This window comes from Crocodylus porosus, unplaced genomic scaffold (genome assembly GCF_001723895.1).
Source record: "Crocodylus porosus isolate Cpor-Errol unplaced genomic scaffold, CroPor_comp1, whole genome shotgun sequence".
Classification (NCBI taxonomy): domain Eukaryota; kingdom Metazoa; phylum Chordata; order Crocodylia; family Crocodylidae; genus Crocodylus; species Crocodylus porosus.
Window position 1 is genome coordinate 5,389,453 of NW_017728932.1, and position 12,424 is coordinate 5,401,876.

At 46.1% G+C, this 12,424-nt stretch overlaps 1 long non-coding RNA gene across 1 annotated transcript in view; it reads left to right on the top strand.

The window, feature by feature from the left end:
• Nucleotides 1-4,273: 4,273 nt before the first annotated feature.
• The window catches only part of LOC109317044, an 11,753-nt gene continuing 3,602 nt past the window's right edge, over nt 4,274-12,424 (top strand). Inside the window, exons 1-2 of the long non-coding RNA XR_002102959.1 lie at nt 4,274-4,308; nt 8,148-8,272. This is a non-coding gene — a long non-coding RNA (uncharacterized LOC109317044). The remainder of the gene's footprint in view (nt 4,309-8,147; nt 8,273-12,424) is intronic.

Here is a 12,424-nt window from a genome sequence, read left to right on the forward strand (position 1 = left end):
GGAGAGCTTAAAAATATTAATACTTAACATCATAGAAGTAGCAGTAGGAAATATCAAAATCCCTCCTAGCCACACAAAAACAGAAACAGGCGTCTGAATTTGTCCTCAGATGTATCCCTTTCCAAAGTCCTGAGTGTTTTAGGCGGGTCCATCACTTGGCGACACTTCTCTCGCTTGCCCTATGGAGAACACTATGATAGCATTTGCAGCAATCTTGCAAGTGCCATACCCCTGAGTTTCTATGAGCAGAGGTGTTGCACTAGAGAGGCGCTTACACGATGCTAGCATCCAGCCTCTTTTTCACCCTGCAGTATATATCAAGTATCTCATCAAAATGATCCTTCCCAAATGTTACCTGCAGGGATATAGATACTGCAGTCCAGCTATGCAGAATTTATTGCCACTTGGCTCATAGTTTGCTCTCATAAAATCCTGTCAGAAAGTTCTGCCAGTTTAACAATTTCTGGAAGGGAAGCCGAGTGACTTTCTCTTAGGGGAACAGGTAGGTCTCATTACGTGCAAGTCATTTCCAACAGAAGCTAGAGCGAGTGCGAAAGGGAGCGCTGGACCTAGTGACACACTAGTAATTCATTCTTCTGAAAATATTTTCTGTTGTAAGGGGACAACTTGGAACGGCTTGACATCTGGAGTGGGCAGCAATGCACCGTCTTTTAAATCTGTATTGGTGTGTGTAACAGGGAACCAGGGCCTTCCCTGTTACTTGAAGGGAAAAGCAGCAGCCAGGAGATTCCCCAGGTGGAGAGCCTGCTTTTTATGCGTTGCAGAACAACAGGCTACCAGGGTTGTATAGGCTGGGAGGGACTATTTCAGAGCTAGCTGCTCTGCAGTAGTATACGAGGGCAGAGGTTGCTGGGGTAGTGGAGTGCCTGTTGCAGAGCTAGCTGCTCTACGGTAGTCCTGGGCAGCAGAGCCTTGCCTGGCTTACATGGGGCATGGCTGTAGCTCCTATCTCAGCAGTTGTAAACTGCTCTGGAGGCCAGCCAGCTAGCCTAATTACAAGAACCTGGGGAGGCTAAGGACCACATGACTAGAAGGGGCAGGGTTTAGGCAGTATATAAGCCCAGGGCTTGAACCTTATGGGCAGTCTGGCCCTACAGGCTGCTGGGAAGGAGCTCTACATTGAGAGGACTATGGTTGAGAGACTTACTAATATCTGCCTGCAATGGGGGCTGCAAGTAAGGCACACAAGGCTTGCAGGGAAGAGTTTGTTCCACCTCCCGTTGGCTTGGATTTTGTGTTGTAGCCGGTGTGCTTATGTTTTCATTATAGTTGGGACTATCAGGAGAAGTTGGAGGTCAGTGGTGCCTGTTGGGCACATGGCTGTGATGAGCCCAGTCAGCAAGTCAAAGCTAGATGGGGCCAGGGGTCCAGCATCCAAGAGGGGTGGAGATGGGGCCAAGACTCCTCAACCCTAGAAGGGTGAGACTACAGCTTTGGAGAGGGGGAGACAACAGCCCGGAGGGATGAAACTATAGCCTTAGAGGGGGCAGAGCCAGGGCTAGAGGCAAAATGCACAGCCCTTGAGAGGCAAAACCATAGCCTTGGAGGGGTGGAATTGGGGCCAGAGGCCCACAGCCCTGGAGGGGTGAGATTAGGGCTGGGGCCCAAGGTTGAGAAGGACTAGTCAAGGACTGGTACCCAGAAGCCAGGTCCAGAGTGGTGGGCCTAGGCCTGTGAGGACCAGTGGGAGAAAAGGGACAGAAGTGAGAAGGTGGAAATCCCAACAAGTGTGTAGGATCTTGATTTTTTTTATGGGGAAAGGCACTTCTAAAGTGGTTAACTGTTAACACCTGTGAGTCATGAGCCGAGCTGGAGGCCATGAAATTGGCCCCTAATGCCAATGGTATGGTAGGGTGACAAGCCAGGAAGGCCCACCTGAGGCCAGGATGAGGATCAGCTGGGTCCACAGATAAGCACTAGATGAAGGCTTCCTTGGATCCTGGGGGCAGCCCAGAGGCACCAATTCTTAAGATGATAGACCTGTGAAAAGTTTTATGTATTTCAGGTGACAGCCCTCTTTCCAAAGGGGCCCTTTGGGCCCCCACATACTCGGCTCCTCTAGGGCAGCCTCCTTTTCCCCAAATAACGTAATAATAGCATGTGGTGGCAGGTGAGAGAGAGAAAAGGGAGAGTATATGGAGAGCCAAAGATGGGCAGGAGTTGGGAGGCCACCAGCGGGCAGCCTGGCCACCCTGGGACTTGGTTCTGCTACAGCATGACACAGAAGAACTGAGGGGCTTGTCAGTGTTGGGACACTTAGCATGCATTTTATTTAGATTGCAATAAGCACTACCATGCTGTATTAAAAGTTGGTATCTGTTCTGAGAAGTTGCATGATAGCTGATTAGCTGATTGTCTGTCCCAGCCCATGCACTGCACCAAAGTCTTGAACTTGTAGTAGCTCCATGGAGTAATTTGAAAATAGCAGAACACATGCTATTTAATACAATCTGGAGATACTCATCCCACGAAAAGTCATTACTGTGCTACAATATGGTTGTACTTGGTTCATGTTTTACTGCTTGAACACATGGATGCTCATGTTTTAAGTGCAGTTAATATGTCCTAAGTGTAATGTGTGACATGGCCCTGAGTTTGCTCTCAACTCCTCAACAGTTTCACCTCCATCCTTGGAAAAGTCTTTGAAAAGATTATTAAGGATCATAGTTGTGTGAGTCCAGTGGGAAAAATAATGCAGCAAAGCAACCAGCATAGATTTGTAGCAGGTAGATCATGCCTGACTTAATCTGGGTTCATTTTATGACCAGGTCACAAAACACTTAGATGCAGGAGTAGAAAGGGATGTCGTTTTCTTGAATTTTAGGAAGGCCTTCAATATGGTATCTCATCCCATTCTCATAAATAAATTAAGAAGCTGTGACTTAGATGTTTAGATGGTCTGGTGGGTGGCAAATTGGCTTGGGGGTTGCACCCAAAGAGCGGTAGTAGATAGGTCTGTATTGACCTGGAAGGATGTGGGTAGTGGGGTCCTACAGGGCTTTGTCCTGGGACCTGTACTCTTCGATGTTTTCATCAGTGACTTGGATGTGGGTGTGAAGTGTACTCTGTCCATGTTTGCGGATGATACTAAATTGTGGGGTGACGTGAACACACCAGAGGGTAGGGAACAATTGCAGGCAGACCTGGACAGATTAGAAAAGTGGACAGTACATAATAGGATGCAGTACAACAAGGACAAATGCAGAGTGCTGCACCTAGGGCAAAAAAATATCCAGCATACCTACTACCTAGAAAATGACCCTCAGAAGTAGAAAGGGATCTCAGAGTCATAGCGGACTCCAAGATGAATGCGAGTTTTCAGCGTGACTAAATCTTCAGCAAAGCTAACTGCACTTTATCATGCATCAGCAGATACATGACAAATAACCAAGGCGGTGATACTTCCCTTCTATGCGGCATTGGTCACACCATACTTGGAGTACAGTTTTGGGTGCTGTACTTCAAGAAGGATGTGGATAGCCTGAAGAGGGTCCAGAGAAGGGCCACTCGTATGGTTAAGGGTTGACAGGCCAAGCCCTGTGAGGAGAGACTGAGGGACCTGCACCTCTTCAGCCTCTGCAAGAGAAGGCTGAGAGGTGATCTCGTTGCTGCCTACAAATTCATTATGGGGATTGGAGATGCTCTGTTCACCAGGGCACCTCTTGGGGTAACAAGGAACAATGGTCACAAACTGACAGAAAGCAAATTTAGGCTAGATATCAGGAAAAACTTCTTCACGGTAAGGGTGGCCAAAATTTGGAGCGGGCTTTCAAGGGAGGTGGTGCTGTCCCCTACCTTGGGGGTCTTTAAGAGAAGGCTGGATAGGCATCTGGCTGGGGTCATCTGACCCTAACGCTGTTTCCTGCCCAGGCAGGGGGTCAGACTCGGTGATCTGTTGAGGTCCCTTTCGACCCTAGCATCTATGAATCTATAATGATTAACTTCACAAAACTTCATTTGAGTGCAGCAAGCAGTCCTTCCTTCCCTCTCCCAGAAGAGTTGTGATATTTAATGTTGAGCACTGTGGACATTATGTTTTTCCAAAGTTTTAATATACCTAAAGTAATTATGCAATATTCAAAATTAAAATTCTGACTGCATTTTTCCGTTCTTTCCCTGACCCTCCCTCCCTCCCCAGTGTAAATACCATCTTTTGAATACTTACCAAGACGGTGTGCACATAATTTGTGGAAATGTGTTGAACTGTATACAGTGGCCGGGTCCAGACGAGCTGTGCCACTGCTACTTGTCCCCAGGGAATGCCCCTGCATGTGCGTCTGCTGCATAGTAAGTTGCCCTGGGTGGGGTAGGGGAGGCTGGGACCGGCACCTGGGGGCCTCCTGGGGCTCCAGTGGTGGCGATCTGGCAACAGGGAGCCTGGTTGGCAGCCAGAGTGTATCTGCAGCTGTCAGGCTCTGGTTTTGGGTGGTGCACACTGCTGCCACGTGCACCACTTCATTTTTTTCAGAGGTGTTTCTTTTTTTCAGACCAGGTGTCTCTCTGCACTGGCAATGAACAGTGTAGGAAATGCCTGCATGTGGAACGTGTGTGGTGCGCAGCACTTCAGACAGGTCTGCAATGCCACATACTGCAGGTGCAAACTCATCGGGACCCACTGTGGATATATTTTCCCTTGAAAATATATAGCACATAAGCCACTAATGATCATTTTTTGGACCCAATGCATTGTTTGCATGTTTGTTATAGGACACTTCCAAATCATATTTATACAATAATTCTATTGCAAATATTAATCTTTATCTTTTAAAAATTAATTTTCCATTCTGAATGGATTCCGTTGGTGATAAGCCCAGTGTTGTCTTGGTTCCTGTGAAGCATCATGGACATATGCTGAGCAAGAACTAGTTTCTTCTTACAGGAAGCTGAGCTAAGTGTCTTGCATCGTAAATCGGCTTCTCAGCTGTAACAGGGGGACAGTGATATCTCCCACCTCATGGAGGCTTTGTGAGCCATATTGGATATAATGGTGATGGCAGCCAGGGGGGGGAAGCCAGAAAAAAAGATGCTTCCACTTCTCTCTTTCAAAGAGCGTCTGACTATCTTTCAATGGTGCTTTCACCATTGTGACTAGCAGCTGTCACATGGTTTGTTCTTTCTTTCATCTGATGAGTTTAGCTTCTAAAGGAGCATCATGGCTGTACTCTTTACTCTCCTGGCTGATTATAAAACAAAATCTCTCTCAAAGTTTCTAACTGTCCCAGTTAGGCTGCCATATCCTTCACTGGTGCGTGTTTTTCCCTGCATGCAGCAATACCACAAGAAAGAACAGAATACGTCTCCCGATAGAGGACACCGCATGGCACCTTGTGTGTAATAGGCTGCATCTGAGGTGAACGTAAAATGGTAGCTGTTACAGCGGATGAATACCTACATGTGTAAAGCTGTAGTACTCAAAGCAAACAGTCGCATACACTGAGCCTGTCCACTGTAATTCAATAAACCTGGGCATGTGTGTGGTCAGCATTTTGATTGTGATCAAATGTTTCCACCAAGTAGGACACCTGAGAGCTGATATTCCCCTGGTTCTTCATTTGGCTAAATAATATTCCTGATAAAGGTAGGGATTAAAGAGGAAACTTGGAAAATATGAGACAGAGAGAACTCTGGAAGTTGCAGCTTAACGCTGATGCACTGATGTCACCTCACTGCAGCATTGCATGCATACAAATGGCAACAAATACAAGAATTTGACAGTTATCCTTCCTACCCAGTAGGACTGTGCAAAGCTTTGGGTGCTGATTCGATTCAGAGGAGATTCAGCCTGGTTCGGTGGCTTAATCTCCGAATCTGAATCGAATCGGGGGACCAATTAAAAGGTCTGAATTGATTCGAAGTTATCTGAATTGATTTGGAGATTCAGGCAGTCCCCACTGGCTGCAGTAGGGAGCTGGACATGGACTCGGGGCTGAGAAGGGAAGGCTGGGGGGGGAAGGGGACCATGGGGGGATCCCTGCCATGTCCCATCACCTGCCTGCTCCCCCAGCCCCCCTGAGTGCCCCTAACCCCCCCCACTCCATTGTCCCAGCCCCCTCCCATGGGTGCCTTGCCTGGCCCAGCTCCTGGCTCTTTTAAAAGCCCCCCACTCACTGGGTGCTGCCAGGTGGGGGTGAGATCCCTGTTGCCCTGCACGGCATGGGGGGCTGTGCACAAACCCCCTGACTCTCCCAGTTGCCGCACCCGCCCCAGCTCCCGGCCCTTTAAAAACAAACTAAAACCCCCTGAACACACCGGGTGCCGCAGTATGGGGTAGTGGGGATCGCCCCCCAGCTTGCAGGAACTGGTGAGGCAGAGTTTCCCCCTCCCCGCCAAGAGCCGAGAGTTCGGAGAGCAGGCGGGGATGGGGCCTGTGCGATTCAGAGATTCGGCCGATTCAGCAGCAGCCGAAGCTCTGAGTCAAATAGGGCCAAATCGATTTGGGACAGCGATTCGAATGACCGAATTGAATCCTTGTCCCCCGAACTGGCCGAATCTGAAACAAATACTAGCCACTTCAGCTGGGGCTGCCTATTTCTACTGCCTGCCATGTTTTAATTACGAAGTATCCATTCAAGTCCAGGGAAGAGGAGCCAACCCCTTGTGCCTGGGATTGAATTGATGCACATATCAATCATTCCTGGCTGAAACAGTTTTACCAGTTTAGCATCTAAGCAGATCAGACTTTAATGCTTGCCATGGTCTCTTTAGTACTCAAAAATAGGCTTTTGTAGGATAAAATGATTGCCTTTGCATTCTGCATTTCTCTTGTTTGGCCCTAAGTAACTAGCATTGCTTTGGGTTATGAAAAGAGAAACTATGCTTCCCCCCCACCCCAGTACAAATGTGAAAGTCCCTCTCTACTGTTTTTATTCCTTTAATTTTATTGACCATGACTGAGCAATGAGGTTGGTGACTTCAACTTAGTAGGAGACCCTGGGAGTCCAACTCTTTTTTGGTTTGTTTTGCAGAGGAATGTTTGTAATTAATGGCTTGTTTTGCTTACCATGCTTGATTATCAATACTACTTTATATTCTGACAGAATATGAGTTTTACTTGATGCAAAAAATGTTATTTTCTCAAGGCTAATTTTTTGACTAGCACGTCCCTTTTCTGCTGTTTTTAGGCCCTTATGAACTTGTTCAGCAGTTCAGGATTTCTAGGTGTTTGTGTCTGCAGCAATGTCACCTCTAAATAGCAAACAAAACCCAAGAAAGCCCCTCCTCCCTCCAGTCTTGATCTTAAAATATGTAGTTTGGGGTAGTTTTTCCTTCGTTGGACCCCTAGTGGTGCAATCTAGTTGCATTTTCTGAAACTATAGGGTCTAGAAACACTTTTTTTTTCTCAGTGAAAGCTAAAATATTTGTGAGGTCATGTAACTGCAAGAGTTGGGGCTTTACATAAAGAGTAGAAGATTCACAGTAAGAACACAAGAGTTTGGCATCACTCTGCATTTCTAAATAACCCCGGAACAAATAAATGATGGTCGATAAGGGGTATGTGGTCTGAGTCTGATGAGACTCCTTTCAAGGTAGATGCTTTACTTACTTTAGAGATGGGAAAGTGAACCGTGGCAGACTGACTTCTGCCAGTCTTGCTGTTGATGGGTGCTCCCTTGTGTTGCGGATAGTTTCTTTTGTTTTTTCTTCTGACTTTCAAGGAGATGAGTTGCTTGTCGTCAGGTGAGTGGCAACCTCGAGATGCAACTCAAGAGTCCCGTGCTCTGACCATAAACAGCACTGCCAGTCATCAAAGACAGCAGATGCTGCAAGTGCCAGAACTTCAAGCACATGGTTAAAAACTGGAAGCCTTAAATACTTTGTGATGTGAAATGCAAAACGAGCTGCGTGAAGATGTATACAAGAGTAACAAAATGTGAGCCTGCATGAGAAAATGGAATTGAGGCGGCAGCTCACGCATAGTAGACATCAACATACAAAGTGCATACCTCCCCATGTGAGAAACGAGAGGAAACCAAGCCCATCACACTACAGTTGTTTGATTTTCCCCCTCCCTTCCCAAACACAGAAGCCGTATACACATTTTAATAATATTGTGGTATGAATAAGGACATCAGTGTGCACAATCCTTTTGCTGACTAGTAATAAAGCATTCTGCCCTTTATTTATAGGACTGCCTCAAGGATCTGACAGGAGGAATTGAGTATGCTGCCAAGATATTAAATGAAATTCCCCAGAAAGACATTCAGTGCGCTAAAAGAGCCTCAAAGGCAGAAAAAGGAAGGAAATGGGCAAGGTAAGTCATACATAATGATCTCGGTTGGCGTCCATTGATCTAGTCCGGTATCCTTTGAGAATGGAATATCGATAAAAGTCTTTTAAAAGTCACTTGAATGATCTGGGCAGAGTTTGCACTCGCAAACACCTAGTTCCTGCACAGCAGTTGGGCTAACTGTGAGAGTGCCGGGTTCCTTTGACCCAACTTAAATATCCGAAGGAACGGAAAAAAATTAAAAATCTTGGGATAAGCCCTGTTACAGTTAATCTGAGAGGTCGAAGGGAAAGAGGGGTTTTGTTTTGGGTTTTTTTCCCCCTCCTCCATCTCTATCCACTATGCATTATTACAAAGAGGCCAGAAACTGCTCCGGTTTTCCCAGTTGAGGATTGAGCCAGCATGGGGGAATCCCAGGTGAGATGACTGGGGTGTAACATGCTTGTATGGGCTTCAGTGTAGAAAGTGTGGCAGGGTAGGAAGGGTGTAGTTTGCGAGAGACCTGGTGATGGTTCTGTTTTGCAGCAACTTCTGAAATTTCAAACTGCGTTTGGTTCTTCATTGGAACAACAACCCCCCCCTCCCAACTTGTTAGAAATAGTAGCTGTGGGGTTGAACATTGCAAGGTCTTAATGGGTCTTGTTCTGTTGCTCCAAAATGACCAGAGGACCTTGTAACCCAAAATGCACTGTTATGAAAAAAAAAATCTCTTGATGGTAATACAACTCCACAGAACATTTTGGCTTTGGTGAAACACTATATTCTGATTAAATGAACTTCTGATGAATATGCTCTGATCAACTGCATGTTCGTTTGGGCCCTGGCTGTTTTCTGTGGCTGGGGGAATAGGGGGAAACCAGCCAGCACTCATTAAAGTAGACCTGTGGCATCAGTAAACTCTGCCAAGGTCATGGCTGGCGTGGAATTGGCCCCAGAATTATGGAGCTACAACTGACTCTTCTCAGTTTGCCACTCTTGTGATTTTCATCACATGGTTCACTTCATTTGGCATTTTTCTCTTAAATATCCATCTTTGGGATTAGTATGAGTATGCAAGAATCTCAGCTTTCAATAAAGAACAAGAGAAAGTGTGTGGGTGTCATTACTTCAGAGAGAGGGTCTACCCTAGCAGCCCAACATACCAAAGGTAAATAAAAAAAAGCACCCCAAACCATTTTCCAAAATCCTGTGATTTGCTGGAACAGGGGAGGAGAAGACGACTCAGGATTTTTGAATCCTTGGAGTAGGCAGAAGAGGCAGGCTCGCTCAGCTGCCCCCCCAGCAAAAACCAAGGCCAGCTGACAAGCTAGCTTAGCAAATATCTGCAGCAAGCTCTGTCTGATTAAATGCAGAAGGTTTCTTTTCAGTCTTCTAAATACAAGAAGAAAAACAATCTGCGGAAACATCTGCAGTGAATTACCTAGTATGTATTGGACAAAACTAAGGAGCATGTCTTATGTATTTGGAATGTAACTTTATTTCCTTATCTATCTGTCAAGGATATTGGTGTGACCTCCATCACCATAGTATCCAAGCATGTCTCAGTCTTTGATGCATCTAACCTCACAATACAATGGGAACACAGCCATCCCCACTTTACCAAAGGGTACCGAGGCACCAAGAGACTGACCTTTTTCCATAAGCCATATAAGAAGTCACATAGGCAGAGTGCGATGTGTAGTCAGAGTCTCCAAAGGCTCAGTTTTGTGTCCCACGTTTCCTTTCAAGTGGAATATATTTCTTGGCTTGGTTCATAGTGCAGAGAGTAGAATGTAATGGTTCATTTCTCTAAGGGATTAGGTTTTTAGTTATTCCATTAGCTCCTCTTCCACTGTGATAGTCTATGGGGTTGCTCAGGAGTAGTTGGAACAGTCTAGATCGCTGCCAAAGTATGGAATTGGGGGTGATTATTAATGATGTCAAAGAGTTGGACCTCAGTTAAGTTACTTTGGAGTCCTGTCTCCTTGTTGAATTTAATTTGCAGTGATGAAAATGCATAGGATTTGGAGCATCCAAATTCACAGTTCACAGGTCTGCTTCCACACAGATTTATCGTGGCCTCTTGGTTAAGTCCCTCTTTTACCTCTGTGTCTTTTTCCCCCCCCCCCCCATCTGTAAATGGAGGTAATGGGACTTGCTTATCTCATAGGGATGACCCAAACATAAGTGCATTGAAAGGTTATGAGTAGGACTGTGCAAAGCTTCGGTCCCTGATTTGATTTGGTGGAGATTCGGCCTGATTCGATGGCCGAATCTGAATTGAATCAGAGGACCCTTTAATCTCTCCAAATCAATTCAGAAAGATTTGGAGATTTGGACATGCACAGCTTTAAATGTTTTTTCTACATGCCTCCAGGTAGCAGGCAGCTTGTGAATGCTGTGACGCTGGGGCACATGACGTGTCTCTCAGAAGCACGGGGGGCTCCCCAGATCGCTCCGCAGCAGACCTGGAAGTGGATCAGAAGGACTTCCGGTCCACTTCCAGGTCTGCCGCGTCCCCCCAGCTCAGCCACTGCTGCCTCTTGGGTCTGGAGGGGCACCCGGGGTCCCTCTGTGGCCGATCACCGAGTCAGGGAGGCGTGGGGGGGCAGACCCCCTGGAAGACCCGGAAGTGGACCGGAAGTAATTCCAGTCTGCTTCTGGGTTTTCTGCTGAGCATGTGGAGGGCCCCCTCTGCATTCGTGTGGGATGCTCCATGCACCCCAGCATCACGGTAATCACAAGCCACACTGGTACCTCAGGGTATCTAGAAAAAACATTTAAAGCTGTGTCTATGTCCGAATCGCCGAGCTCTGAATTGGCATCGAATCTTCAGATTCGGCCGAATCAAATCAGGGGCAGTGATCCAAATCAACCAATTGAATCGCTGTCCCTGAATTGGGCTGAATCCAAATCCAAATTAAATAGGGCCCGCTTCTCACGCCCCTTGTTATGAGGTGCTCAGACATGCTGGTATTGGGGCCACATATAAGTAGTTGAGATGGATGCACAACCTAACCAGTAGCTTTCTGTATATAAGTATAACTGAGTCAGGGTTAAGATGCTTAAATGTTGTACTGAATGTTTCATTCCATGATTTAGGAAACAAAGTTCCATGTTTTGCGCTTGTTGTGGCCTGCACAGCTTGTTGTGAGAGAGAAAAAGCTCATACTGCTTATAAATGTACGCTGGCATCTTAAGGTTTTTTTAAAAACACATTTTGCAAAGACCTGGTTGAAGAATTTGTAATGGTTGCCTGCTTTTAGTGCTAGAACTCGAGCTATTTTTTTTGGTGGAGATGCCCTAGAAAAAACCAAAATTTCCTGTGGAGGTCCAATTGCGAATGTCTTTTTCTAGAATGCAATAAATTCTCGGGGTGGACTTCCTCTGAAATCTGGGAAGGCAGCCTAACCATTTCTTAATGTTGAAAGCGGCTTAGATGTAAAATCAGAGAAGAATGGAAGACAGAGGGGGTTGTTCAGTATTCAGTAGACTTAAGTGCTGTGATGATTTAATTGATCACTGAACTGCCGTCACCTCTGGGTGGAAATGCAGTTCTTGTTGGCAGTAACAAAGTTACCCCTGCTCAAGAAAGTTCTCTTTGTATGTAGAGTTTGTTCAAGGTCACTAGGAGTATTTCCGTTCATATCAGTAGCCCATTTTTATAATGCACATCTAAACGTTTATCTCGCCACCCCCCCCCCCCAAAAATTGTTTGCAGTAGTGTAAGTTTTTAGTACGTCTCAAACATTCAATAGATAGATCTATAAATAATACTTTACGTAGATTTGCATCAACATATATATTTTTAAAACGCAGTGCAGATGTGATGTAAGTGATGATAATACCCTCAGAGAGAGAATTTAGTGAAGTTGCCAAATCAACTTAGGGACAGCGCTGTATGGTAAATTTGTTTAAGCAATGCTAATTTGGACACACGGTACATAGATTTCATAGACATTTGGGCTGGGAGGGACCCTGGGGGATCATTGAGTTCAGCCCCCTGCCCTTGGGGCAGGAAGTCTTGCTGGGGTCGTAGGATCCCAGCAAGATAAACATCCAAAAGTGTCTTGAAGGCGTTCAAATTAGGTGCTTGAATCACCTCTGATGGCAGGCTATTCCAGGCCTTGCGGGCTCGGACAGTAAACAAGTTCTTCCTTATGTCCAGCCTGAAACGGTCACAGAGGAGTTTGTGAC